Genomic DNA, 14719 nt, shown 5'->3' with positions numbered 1-14719 from the left:
AATTTGTATGTTTCCACTAAAAATACTGCTTGCATTGAACTTTTTGACTTGTTGCAAAGTGTATACTCAATACAGTAGGCCTGAGTAAGTTATGGTAGCAAATCAATGATCATGGCTATAGTCCACATCTGTTTTTTATAAAATGTTATGATAAAGACCTAGGGGGACTATTACGATGATGCCCGCCACCGTATCGGCAAAAGGGACCGCCCACCATATGTGCGAAGGTCCCGTGGGGAAGATTAGGATGCACCCGCCACACAGGTGGGCGAATCCCGCATTTTTTATATTGCGGCAGGCGGTGCTTTCAGCAGCACCTGCCGCAATGGGAAAAAGGCATGCAAATTCAGTTTACCCCCAAGTGCACCCCCCCCAACAGCCTGGGGGCCCGCAACGGGCCCCTACATGCAGACACCGCATGCCTAAAGGCACATCAAGCCTGCATCGGAATATGGCACATCACCACCTGTATCTTAATATGGATGGTGGTATCTTGCAGACACTGCCACCATATCAAGCCCCTTTTCCACCCGGTCGACTCGTCAATAAAAGGAAAACTGGTAGACGGTCTTTCCGTCCGCCGTATATGGTGGGCGTGAAATGGGATGCGGGCGGTGGTAAATGGCGATCCGCCTGACATACTAATAGACGCCTTGACCTTACTTACCTATTGTGAAAAGCATATGTTGAAGTTGATTTACATTTAAGAATGAATTTCGTATACCCTTCTAATTTTATGTCTGTCTGTCTGATTGTTGACTTGTGGATAAGCTTATACACAAAATTGCAGGCTTGACTTGGTTATCGTGACAAGCTATGTGGATGTTTGATGCACTGCTAATGTCATTTGAATGGCATAGGTGTGATCTGCTTATTATGAAACATTTTGACAGCTGGTTGAGCTTATAACTTGTTAAAAGCATATGTTAAAGTTAGTAACCCTTTAACAATTGGATGTTATTACATTGTGTTACAGGCTCTAGACAGGTATTTTGTTACATGTGTTGGACGGATCGCCACCGCCGGCATGGCGGTGGCGATCCGCCCAACATCATCCCCCGCTCCCCTCCCATTTCACCCACGATTTTATGATGGCGGGGAGACCACGGCTGACGGGAAGACCGTCCGCCGCTTTTCCGCCTGGTCAACGAGTCAACCGGGCAGAAAAAGGATGAATATGGTGGCGGTGTCTGCTAGACACTGTCATCCATATTATGATGGCAGCGGGATGCAGCCTTCCGTGGCGGCAAGCATGCAGTGTCTCCAGTTGGGGGCCGGTTGCTGGCCCCCAGGATGTTGGGGTGGTGGTGGGGGCACATGGGGGGTACCTTTGGAACCCCCCTGCATTTGCATGGACAACGTGGCAGGGACCGCGCGGTGCCTGCCACGTTGTGCATCCAAATGCACACATGCCTTTTTTTGTATTGTGGCAGGTGCTGCTGACAGCACCGCCCGCCGCAATGCAAAAGATGCGGGATGCGCCCACCAGTGTGGCAGGCACATCCTAATTGCCCATGCGGGTACGCCGCACCCTAAGTGGGTGGTCCCATTTCCTGGGGCAATGGCGGGCGGACAAAGTCCGCCCACCATCCTAATAGACCCCTTGCTGTAGGAGGCAATGTGCACTTTAATAGGTGTTGAGTAAAGAGTAAAGCCAGTGTTAAAGAGAGACACCTTCATTGGTTCATTGTTTAAATGGCAGAATGTTTTCTTTTTTCTGCTTGCATTCCTATAATTTATCTTGCATATGTTGTTGAGTTTGTGTGTGTTTTGTTGCGGTTGTATCAGAGAGCGAACGCAAGAATGAGTCAGTGGATTTGTGAATGGATGAGTGAGTACAAGGATGAGTTACAGAATGCATGTATGATGACATATGGAGTGCCTAAACCCATTAATGCCACAAAAGGAACTTTGGTTCATAAGCTAGACCTATTGGCATTGCCAATGTTTGTTCCACAGGAAGGCGACATACCCAACATTTTATTTTCAATCTTCTTGCCTTTACAAGCACAGGATTTACTAGAGAATGTTTGGGCAATTGTACTTTTGATGTAAAACAACGTCACACACAGAATGAAAAAATCATGTGCTTACCCCTCATAGAGTTTATAAGCTCCTATCAGTGGCTGCTGCCACTGAAAAGTACCGGTGGGGCGGTGGCGGGGGCTAGAAAATCAATAAACTGACTTACCTGGCTGCTAGCTGCCGCCTCGCCTCCATCCTCTTCTGTTCCTGCAGGAAGCACACACAGGCTCCCCTAAGCCAATCACAACACTGCTGTCACCGTGACAGCAGCGTTGTGATTGGTCTGGGCACTGTGGTTCAGTGCCCAGACAGGGACTATAAGCCTGTGCATGTTCTTCACCCAGGCTGTACAATACACCCAGTGGAGAACATGCAAAGTGTGCATGACTGTATGGCCGGCCAAAGACGGTCAGCCAAACCATCATGCACACCTAAGAGCCCCAACAACTCCTCCTCTGGTGACTGCGACGACAGACCAGCCCCACCCGGTAAACCTCCCTCAGCATGGAAAAATAAAGTGATAATAACATTGCGTTATTATCACTTTATTTTTACTTTTCCACTGCTCAAAGAGCAATGGGGCGGCGCTCCTCCGCCTTTGTGGAGGAGCCGCCGTTGAGTCATATAGTGACAGAGTTTCAGAACTCATTCACAGCATTACGATGTGTGGGTCGTAGAGGGGAAACACCTGGCATAATTCAGGTCCATTTTGTAAGTGGAGATCTGAACTGGAACTTGCCACTGAGTAGGGCCATTTTAGTGCAGCCGCATAGCCCCCTCACCCGACAAATGAATGGAGTGCACAATGGGACACAGAAAGGCCGAGGAGAGTGAGAGATTAGTAGCTGCTTATATCAGGAGGAATTAAATATGTATGTAGCAGCAGTTCGCCAATGCTGCTGGGAAAACAGCAGTTCAAAGTATGTGTAAGGTTACAAAAAAGGTAGTCACTAATCACTGAAAATTATCTTGCATTTGAATGTCAATTTGATTACATTCGTCATACTGTATGTGACAGTGGCGCGCAGTGCTCCTCACAAGATTTGCAGAAGTTAGCAATCAATAATACATTTTTGCACTTCTTACATTGTTAGACCAGTAAGAAGATTTAGGATTGTTTATAAAGCGCCTTCTTTGCTCACAAAGAGTCTCTTGGTGCTTCCTCGGTGAGACAAAGTCCATACCCTGCCACTAACTCTGGGTTACAACTTAAGCAAAGCAAGTTAACTAAATTATCATTATACTCTAGGTTATAAAGAAAATATGTACGTTTTCGCTTTTCCATAAAACTAAGCAATGTTGCTTCAGAGCGGATGTCATGAGGGATAATGAGTGGTAACAGGTGCAGCTGCTTAAGGTGCATGGGCACCCTCTCAAATTTCCATAAATCAATTATAAGCCTCACAGTGACATTGTGGATATATTATGGAATCCACAAGAAGCTGTCACAGAAATCCAGTCTTGACTGTACAAATGCACTGATCACAGTGATCCTTTCAGAATACAAGAGCTAAGACAATGTGGATATAAGAATCTAAACTATAGTCCATTAAAATTCCCAGAGGCTTAGTAGAGATTAATGAATCATTGTAGGAGGCTGTCTTAGCATTTAGGGCACACTTTAATTTAAGTGATGCACCTTGCACTAATCCAGGCAACCCATATGCAGATTTTTGTGGTTTTTGATAACCCTAGAAAGCCCTCAAAGTGGTAGCTGTGGAGAGCAGCCTTCAGGCTTATCTCAAAGGAATGTTAAGCAGCTTGTTTTCCCAGTTTAATCATGTAGTGCAGGTTAAAGACACAGTGTTTATATAAAAATATGTCTATTTATTACACAACACTCACTAACACATAGATTTATCTCCTACCTGTAGATATCAGCACGAATACACAACAATACTTCAATTGCAATCAGATAAGTGAGGACAAAATAGAGAGACTGGAGCTTCTTGAAGCCCGAGACCTATGGAGTGCAGAGCCACCAAGCCTTGGCAAAGGTAAGTCAACGGGGTGCAGAGGGGTTTGGTCCCAGCGGTTCTGACAAGGGACACTGGCCTCAAAATTACAGAGAGAACACATCAGGCCTAGAGGGAGTTGTAGAATCACCTCCTGTGTTGCTGAGACATTCGAAGTCTGTGGGACGTCAGGAGCAGCAGACTGGTCAGCTTTTTTGCAGTGCTTGCAGATGCACGTAAATGACTCCTTCACTCCAAGAAAGATTACTTTGGGTGTCCTTGATGCCCAAAGGTCTGTTGAAGATTCTAGAAGAAGCACAGACAATGAAGAGGACTTGAAGAACAGCAAGACCAGGAGCAGCAGGAGTCTTCCTTAATGCAGTCTCAGTTCCAGGCAACGTCCAGGTGTCCAAGTGTCCAGACAGTTGACGAGTGACGTGGTTTCAGTCTTGATTCTTGTCCTACAATGAAGCTGAGGATCCACCCACAGGTAAGTCCCTAAATACCATGAGGAAAGGGTTCGAACTACTCAAGGGTTCCTCCCAGAGGAGGGTCTGCACAGAGGAGAGGATACTTCCATGCCCTTTGTCCAGTTTTCTGCCAGAGCGGGAGCCAAGGGCTCCCCTGAACTGGATCAAACTGGAGTATGCAAAAAGGGAACCAAATGTGCCCTTCAAAGCAGCCTGATTGTGCTGGCAAGCACCCCACCCCAGCCCAATAGACTAAGTCCGGTCACACCTCCCTGCGACTGGAAACCTATTGCTCTATCTTCCCCTGTTTGAGCTTGAATCCGCACCAGGAAGACAGAATCATGTCTGTGGTCGGCAGCAGCACTAGCTTGCTGACAGTCCCTGAAAGGCTGTAACTGGGAGTACAGGGGGATACCCAAAGGGAGCCCCCCAGTACATGGGATCATACTTCCAACACTGGAATCGGTATTGGGGTATGATTCCAACATGTTCGATACCTGACATGACTGGGTTCAGTGCAGTTACTATATAGTTAGTCATTTTTAATGACTGATGGATAGCTTCTATATGTATCAAAATGGCTGACTTCACTTACAAAGCCTGAAGACTCGATTCTGAGGTTACAGGGGTGTCCTGCTCAGGCAGGGGCACCCTCACACTTATAACCGAGCACCCTGCTCTCCGGACTGAAGATCCTGCCATAGGGGTGACTTATAGGTTTGAAGTGTAGTGACCTCAGAAATAAGGAAATGTATATCTGTGGTGGGAGGCGCAAGCACCAACTCGCACAGGCTGCAATGGCAGGCTTGTAGTCACAGTTTGAGTGAGCTCCCATGGGTGGTCCAAAAATTGCTGCAGCCCATGGAAGTCGCCTGGTGTATCTATGCCATGGGTACCTTAGTACCATGCACTAGGGACTTACAAGGGTACACCAGTAGCCAATTGTGGATGCACACCAGTACTTACCATGGTCAAATTTAGGGAAGAAGCACAGTGACTGGGGTCCTGATTAGCAGGATCCCAGTCAGACCAGTCAAAAAACATACTGACACCAAGTAAAAAGTGGGGGTAACCTTGGAAGCAGATCCTACTTTCCTACATTCATGCTGAGGGCAAAATCTCTATTTTAAATGGGTTCGTTTTTTCTTAAACTTCTGCCCATCCTTCCCTTGATAGCCTTCGAAACATAACAGGAAGAAGATTTTGAAACTGTACGGTCAGTCATTATGAGTACCTTAACTTCAAAACCTTTATATTTGGGAAAATGTGTATGATCACAATCAAATGCAGTGTGATGGCTTGCAGACAGCATTCTCACAGGTGTGTGTTGAGTGTGAATACAATTTTGCATGTACGTCACCTATGGTTAATGAAATAGAGTTGAACTATGCAGTTATTAAGTGTACCCTATTGCACTGCACGTGGGCAGTGGATCATACATGGAAATGAGTTTGGGGAAGTAGGTCCTAGTGAGGGATGACCAAACGCCTTTGGTGGTCTGCTGCAGGATGATTCATATCACTAGGACACCTATAGCCCATCAGAGTTCTACATTATAAGAACACTGGATGGAATATGGAGACTGGCCCTTTAATACATATCAGAAGAGGAGTTTGCAATAACCTCGCTGGATATCGAAAATAAAATGTCATACCATGCAAAATACCTCTTCATACATATCGGATGAGTAGTTTGCAGTGGCCTCACCGGATATCGAAAAAGATTTCAATAGCATTGGATTGGAATTTTTATTTCATGTGCTGGAAAACTTAAACTCTCTTCCTTACCTTTTAAATTGGGTTAGACTGCTGTACTCACAGCCTCAGACAAGAGTCAAGTCAGGTAAAAGGACATCCAACAGCTGGAGGCAGAAAAGGAGTACTTAAGCCGGGTGTCCTATGTCCCCCTTTTCTTTGCCTTGACAGTAAAACCTGTAGCTGATGTGCTCAGAGGAAGCTTGACAGGCTGATCAATAAAAATAGGCAACACAACCCATATGTTGTCCCAATATGCAGATGATGACACTTTGTTTTAAGAGACTACCCCGACTCGATCCCTTTGAGGCATGCTGGGTGAACTAAAAGAGTTTGGAGAAGTATCTGTTTCCAGACAAATTGTGTCATGTTATGCTTGTTTATTTTGGGGGTGCTGGTACACTGAGTTCTAGATGATGTTCCCGGGTGTGAGCCTGAAGGAGCAATTTAGAGACTTTGAAATACCTGAGAATCATATGGCATACGAATTGGGGGATTTGATTATTCGCAAAGGAGTATTTGGGAATCCCTGCCTTTTTTGGGAGGAACTCTCCTTGGGGTGTCCGCCCCTGGTACATCTGGAAGTTATGAATATTCTACCTTACTGGTTCCACACCCTGTAGCTATTAAAGGTATTTAATGTGCTATCTTTTGTCTCACCTCTTCTATGAAATGATCAAAGTCCAATGGGTATTTGCAGCTGTCTCTCAGGTAACGTGCACATCTTTGGGTTGGGATTGAGCCAATCACTGTATTTCTGTATATATATTTTTAATTATGTGATATTGATTAGATTTCCAAACGGAAAGGAGTGTTCCACAACTGATTTTCAGGAGAATTTCATTAGCTTTTATTATTAATCCTAGTTGTACCAATCCAAACTAGATTCACATATGTATTCATATGTTGCTACCTTGACGTGTTTCCTGTGAGTATCCCTCATCAGGAGTAAATGGTAATGCAAATAGTTCTGTTTTCAGTGTGAAAATGGAAATATTTGCATCAAACGGCCTCCAGTCAGTAGGATGGGTTTTTTCCAGGAGTTTTATATAGCGGGAACTTGACCAGAAGGTATCAGAGTGTTTTACATAAGGACACATTCATTTTTTGTTAGGCATGGAGAGATTAAGTGGTTTGCCCAGAATCACAGGATGTTGAGCATGGATCACTGACAGAATATCGACAGTCAAAATATCGACTTGCCAAAATATCGAGGTAAAAATATAGAATGCCAGAATATCGACTTCCTATCTACAAACAGGTAAGTACAAAAATATCGACTCCAAAATATCGATAGGAAAAAATATAGACAGTCAAAATATCGAATTTTTAAAATATCTTAAAAGTAATTTTAAAGTACTATAATAATAAATATAATTAATTTAGACATACTTAAAATACTTAAATAAACCTAAAATTAATGAATAATTATTGTAACTTAAAAAAAGAAATTTAAACATATATATATATATATATATATATATATATATATATATATATATATATATATATATATATATATATATATATATTCAAATAAAAAAAATCTTTATTTCGGTCATGAAAGTACATAAAAGATATACAAATAATTGTTATCAGTTAAAACATTTGTACATATGATATAAAAAGTCATAGTTAAAATCTGATTACTAAAAAAACATCATAATTCGAAGAAGGGAGGGAATGGAGTTATTTCATGTAGCTTTAGTGTCTCTAATAATTAAGGCGCGTGTTCGCCACATAGCTGTCAGGAATTTTGCCATTGCAAACACAGTTGGAGCCGCTAAATCTGTTTTGAGGACTCTGTAAGCCGGAGCAAAAGATCTGAAACCCAAGTTCCTTAAGTGAGGGACCAACCAATAACTCCTAATTCTGCTGTAGGCTCTGCAGAACAGGACCACATGAAGATTGCTTTCCAGTTTGTAATTGCATGCGGGGCATGCCCCTGAGTCCAGGTTGCCTTCCCACAATTTAGTCAGGGACCTCAGGGGAAGAGATCCATACCTCCATTGCATGTAGGTCTTCCGCACAGACACAGGTGTCATAGTGTCCAGTACATATTCAGGGCTGTAGGAGTCTTTTATCTTGGTAAATGAGTCAGTTAAAGATCCTTCCCGGAGAGAGGACATGGTTTTCTGATGCATAGCTCCGTAGAATAAATTTGAAAGTTCTTTTCTAGCGAGCCTTACGGACGCTACTTCCGGGTTGGACCATAATTCTGGGACTCCAAGGTAAATGCACATGTCCCTAATGTACTTTATCCATGGGATTTTAGTGGCATAGGTTGATCTAAGAAGCTCCTGCAGTTCATTTCTATAATGTACCAGGTCCTCACTGCTCCACAGACGCCTCCAGTAGGTCAGAGGTTTTAGGCCCAATACCTCCGTGATTGGTCGTAGTGCCAAATCCATTCTTAGGGGGAGTAGTGGGGTGCTTGGGGGGAGAGCTGCCAGTTGTCTTATAAAGTTGTTTTCAGCGACCTGTACCGTGTGTAAAGGTATGTGACCCCATATCTCACCCCCGTAAATAATACCCCCCCTAGCTTGGGTTTTATAAATATGGATAGCGGGTGTCAGTGGGCGCAAAGGTGATTTTTTGGCAATTCTTGTAATGGCACCTGCCCTCTGTACCAGCTTTGTTGTTGCTTTTGTTTTATGTGGGAGCCAAGTCAGATTCTGATTGAGGGTTATGCCGAGGTATTCTATTACTTGAACTCTCTCCAGGGTTGTAGGTCCCAGGCGAGGGTTTGGGCAGCTTTTGGTTTTGGGGCTTACAATCATAAATTTGGTCTTGGTTGGATTTATTTCTAGACCTCTTTCATTACAAAACTCCAAAAACCCATTCAGAATCCTTTGAAGCCCCATTGGAGTTTTGGACAGCAGCAGGGTGTCATCAGCAAACATGATTGCTGGCACCCTGCCGCCATTCAATTGTGGTGCATCGGTGTTAATGATCCTGTTTAAGTACTCTATCACCCCGTTCACGAATAAGCAAAACAGGGTCGGGGCCAGTACACAGCCCTGCCTCACCCCTCTAAGGACTGGGAATCTGTCCGTTAACCTACCGCCCTTTCCATATCTGACTCGGGCATAGTTGTTTGAATGCAGCCTAATTAAGATATGGAGTATGTCTCTCGGGACACCCAGATCAGCCAGCACCGCCCACAATTTAGCCCGAGGAACTAAATCAAAGGCGGCGCGGAGGTCCACAAATACCGCATACAGTGTCCCACCCTCCATACATATTATTAACAAAACATATACAATATTTTTTCCGTAGGATAGCGAGAGATTTAAATTTACTATTCCCACTCCAGTGAGTGCAACAGTAGGGAAAGCGTTGGATAGCGTAGGGGTAAAAATTACTATTCCTACTCCAGAGAGTGCAACAGTAGGGAAAGCGTTGGATAGCGTAGGGGCAAAAATTACTATTCCCACTCCAGAGAGTGCAACAGTAGGGAAAGTGTTGGATAGCGTAGGGGTAAAAATTACTATTCCCACTCCAGAGAGTGCAACAGTAGGGAAAGCGTTGGATAGCATTGGAGTACATTTTAATATCCCCACTCGAGTGAAAATAAATTAATATAAATCACATAATTATAAATTAATAAATTAATAAATTTTAATTACCAAAATCAGAATTAATTAATTACCAATTAAAAATTAATTAACAATGTATTTAAAATAAATACCAATTAATTAATTATCATGTTTAATTAATTATATTAAATTACTTCCCACCCTATCCCCATATAAACCCACAACCCCCTACTAAAAATAAAATATTATTATTCACATAATTGTCAATTAAACAGTTAATTAAAATGAATTATCAATTAACAATTAATTAATTATCAATTAAAAATTAATTAACAATTAATTCAAAATAAATACCAATTAATTAATTAACATATTTAATTATTTATTATTAAATTACTTCCCACCCTATTTTCCTATAAACCCACAACCCGCTACAGAAAATAAATTACTAAAATTAAAACATTTATCAATTAATCAATTAAAATTAATTACCAATTATATTTTAATTAATTACCAATAATAATTAATCAACAATATAACAATAAATAAAATAACATATTTAATAAATTACAATTAAATTACTTCCCACCCTATTCCCTTATAAACCCACAACCCGCAACAGAATTATATTACACAAAAAATAAAAATTATTATTAACTTACCTAAAAATCGATATTTTTGTTGTCTATATTATGTCTAGTCGATATTATGTCCATTCTATATTTTTGATTCGGTATTATTTCCATTCTATATTAAAATTTTCTAGTCGATATTTTGGTAGTCTATATTATGTCTAGTCGATATTATGTCCATTCTATATTTTTTACTCGATATTATGTCTAGTCGATTTTAAAAACTCAACATTTTGACTCTATACCGTTGAGCATCGTTGCCGAGACTCGAACCCAGCGACCGCTCTAGCCGTTAGACTACATCCTCTTTCTCAGTTGGGTTTGGCAATCTACAATGAGACACCACTGCACAGGTTGCATTCATCTTCCGCCTCGCCCCAGCTTATAAAAGTACCCCTCATCTCCATATGGTTCATAAGCCTTGAGAAAAGCCTCTGGTATCTGCCACCATATGAATGTTACCTGAATAATCTGAGTAAAGATTGGACACCACAGGCACAACTTGCTGAAATGTGTTCTAGAGAAAAAAACGTTTATACCTACATTATTGCACGTGTACTTTATTATGTGGAGTTTCCATGTTCAATTCTTTTTCCACTGACTGACCTGCGGAAAACAGGTATAGCTCCATTCCACGAGTTTAAAGACACCTGGTGATCTAAATGTTTCCATTTTGAATGGAAAATATCCAGGGGATGCCTGATTCTAGAGCCTTATTTCTACATACTTTGAGTTTTACTTTTGAACCGTGGAAGGAGGCTGCACCAGTCTTGCGTGAATCTCCACATAAGGGATTGTGAAGAACTGGTCTGGCCAGCTCCGGGTCTGGTATTCAGTCGACAACCATAGGGACAGCTGTGCTTAGCGGATAAGCGAATTTGACTGCTGGAAATGTTGTATGGGCTGATATTTGAGGAGGTCTTGCATCTAGTAGGTTGTTTCAGAGTTGATTAGACATGTCGGGAACAATGGGCAACCAGGCACTAGTTAGTTAGAGACACTTGGTATAGCATCTTTAATAGGTACTGCTGTGCTGGTGCCCAGTTTGAAACCAGTGAAGATGGACTCCCTCCAGCCCTATCAGCCTGCTGAGACTCTCTGTAAGTCTTTAGAGAACATTATTGATGTATCAATGCCCTTCGGTGCATTCTTCCAGTAGCAATTTTGTACAATTTCTAATCAAATGGCGTAGATTTTGCTTGAGTACAACATTAAGGGACTTATTATGAATGCCCATAATCTCCTGTTAAGGTTGCCCCATGGAGTTACTAATAGTGGGACTGGTAACTCCACAGGGAGGACTTAATACAGACTAATGTTATCAGGGGAATTGGTAATTCTGGTCCAGATTCCCCTAGTTTTTCATTATTTACACTTGGTATTGAAATACACAGGATCAGCATGTTCCACTAGATCTTGTGGTTCCTGATTGGGTTTGTAACTCCCGGTTCAACCCCATCAGGAGTTACAAGGACCTCATAAAGGAGCACCTAAATATTGTTATACAATCCGTAGTGTAATTGCCAAGTGGATTGTTTCAATCATGTACTGAAAGAGTGTGTTCAGAATTCTCTATGCTGCAACATTCCACGGTTTGACATGGTGAAGGTAAAATATTGGTCCTGTAGGATCACATCACATTTCTTAACAGGGATGGTCCCTCTTCAGATATTTAGAGGAGAGGGGAGCTTTTATTTCAGGGTGTGTTTTTAGTGATTGAAAAATATAGTATCAGAAAACAAGAACATTCTGGTTTTAAAGACTAGAGTTTGTGAAAGAGTGAGGGATAAGAAATAGATGATGTGGCTGCTGCTGAAAGTCAGTCATTTTGCCAGTCTATGTGGCAGCAAGATATAAGCCTACAGCTAGGACATTTGTGGGAACTGCCTGTGCTCAGCAGTTGAGTGAGTTGCATGTATTTGTCTCCTGCTTCATGGAACCTATCATTTGTAGATTCACCATGATCTTCTGAAGTAACTGATGCAGAATCTGGGTGTGGAAGACTCTCTTGTTGCCAATTATTGGTTACTTGTATAAAGGACTGAGGCCTATAGAAGCTGTTGCCATAAACCTAAGTGATATATTTACTTTTGGAATGAGTGTTCTTGGAAATGACACATTGGATCCATGGTATTTAAACCTCATGTGGTTACCCATTTCTATGGCATACAATCAGGCAAAGTTATGTGTAACTTAGGTGATGGAGACGTATTCTTCAAGAGGTGTAGCTGCCTCTTTGGCTTGGGTCAGAGGGTATATGTTGAGAATATATCGAATTCAACCATGTAGGCTATTTCACATATTGTTTATTCAACGTTTAAAACATTTGTATATCTTATTTATTTTGCACAAATGTTCTCAAAATAGGATATTCACAGACCTCGACAAAAAATAGGGAACTCAAGGAATAAATCACTTGAGACATATAAAATGCATATGATGATTTGAATTTTCAGATTAAAATCAACTAAAGCAGAGTAAGAGTGCTTGACAAAAATCTAGTACTTTGTGTTTCCATGAAAATATTTAAATACATAATATTTTTTAGAGATTTGTTGTCTTGTTGTATTAGGATACTGATTGTGAAATCCTCATCGAGCCCTCGTTCGCAAAACTATCACAGAAGCACCTATATCTCCAACTAGTTAAATATATGTTTGCAATTCGAAATACCTTTTTGCTATTGTGAAAGATTTCAACTCACCATTTGCCACCTCCAACTCGATCACCCCTTTGTAGGACCTCTGCAACAATCTCTCTCAATTTTTCAGCAGCAAAATCACTACCATTTACAGCAGCTTCAGCCCACAACCGGACCTGAGTAATCTCGCCAAACACCTTCCGATCTTATCCAAAGAACCAATGCTAATAACAGAGCCCGTCATCACACCAGAAGAAACTGCTACCTTTGTGAAGTTCATCAACTCAAGGACCCCATTGGACCCCTGGGCCCACCACACCTACTCAACTGCAACCCATCATCACCATACTAACATCCATTTTGAAGGCCTACACCTCTTCTGCAACCTTCCCAGTTGCTTGAAAACACACAACTGTCCTCCCATTGCTGAAGAAATCCACAGCTGGCCCTTCAACGCTTGCCCACTACAGATCAATCTCCCTACTACCAGTCAAGGTGTTAGCGAAAGTCATTAACAGACCCCTCACTGAAAACCTCAATGACCACCAACTCCTCAACACCACTCAGTCTGGTCTCAGACCCATCCACTGCATGGAAACTGCCCTCATCATCACCACGGGTGACATATGCATGCGTCTGGACAGAGGAGACTCAGAGGTCCTCATCCTCTCGGACATCTCCGCAGCATTTAACACAGTCTGCCACGCCTACGTGATGTCAGAATCCAAGAACATGCACGCCGATAGATCTGCTCCTTCATAACTGGAAGGACCGAGTTAATCAGCCTGGCACACTACACCTCCTGCCTGAGACCTCATCTGCGGAGTTCCACAAGTATCCTCCCTGAGCCCAACCCTTTTCATTTCATATATGATCCCTCTAGCCAGTATCATCTGCTCTCATGACATCAACGTCCTTTCCTACACCAACAACATGCAACTCATTCTCTCCCTCATGGACAAGGCACCCAGTATACAGATTAAGTTCAATGCCTGCATGACTAAAATCACACACTGGATAAAAACCAGCTGCCTAAAGCTGAACATAGAGAAGACCAAAATCATGATATTCAGGAACAACAGATCACTGTGCGACTTCCCCAGGTGGGTAACAGAGCTAGACTCAAACCCACCCACCCCAAGAACCTCGGGATCATCATCGACAGTAAACTCGACATGATCACCCAAGTCAAAACTATCACGCTTTCTGGTACTGTACCCCTAAGGCAAAAGACACACAAATGATGAACGGAATGAGGAACAATTCAAGCGTTCACCCCCAGTCAAGAGATCTGGGTTAAATCCATTGTTCTTTTGCTCACCATGCCACCCCAGTTTAGACCCAGCCATATGCAAATCAATCTTGACCCTGTACTTCATGGGAACAGTCCAGCCCAACCATGACGAAACACGTGTTGGCTAAGGATTTTGAGATTAAACTAGATTAAAGATAAAATTAGACTGTTTCAACGGAGGATCAAGTGCGTTATTGTTACTGTTAATAATGTATAACATACACTGTTAGCGTGTGCAAGGGATTGTTGTTTTGGTTTGTCAGTGGTTATCCACACGTTGGGGAGGAGGGTGGCTCTCCCTACCCTTATGCACCGCAATCCTAATTTTTCACTAATAAACACCCACTCCGTATTTCCCAGGAGCGCCAATACCCTACATAATCCACAGACCGTAAAGTTTCATTCAATC

This window comes from Lissotriton helveticus, chromosome 7 (assembly GCF_964261635.1).
Source record: "Lissotriton helveticus chromosome 7, aLisHel1.1, whole genome shotgun sequence".
Lineage (NCBI taxonomy): Eukaryota > Metazoa > Chordata > Amphibia > Caudata > Salamandridae > Lissotriton > Lissotriton helveticus.
Note: the sequence above shows the minus strand (reverse complement) of the source record.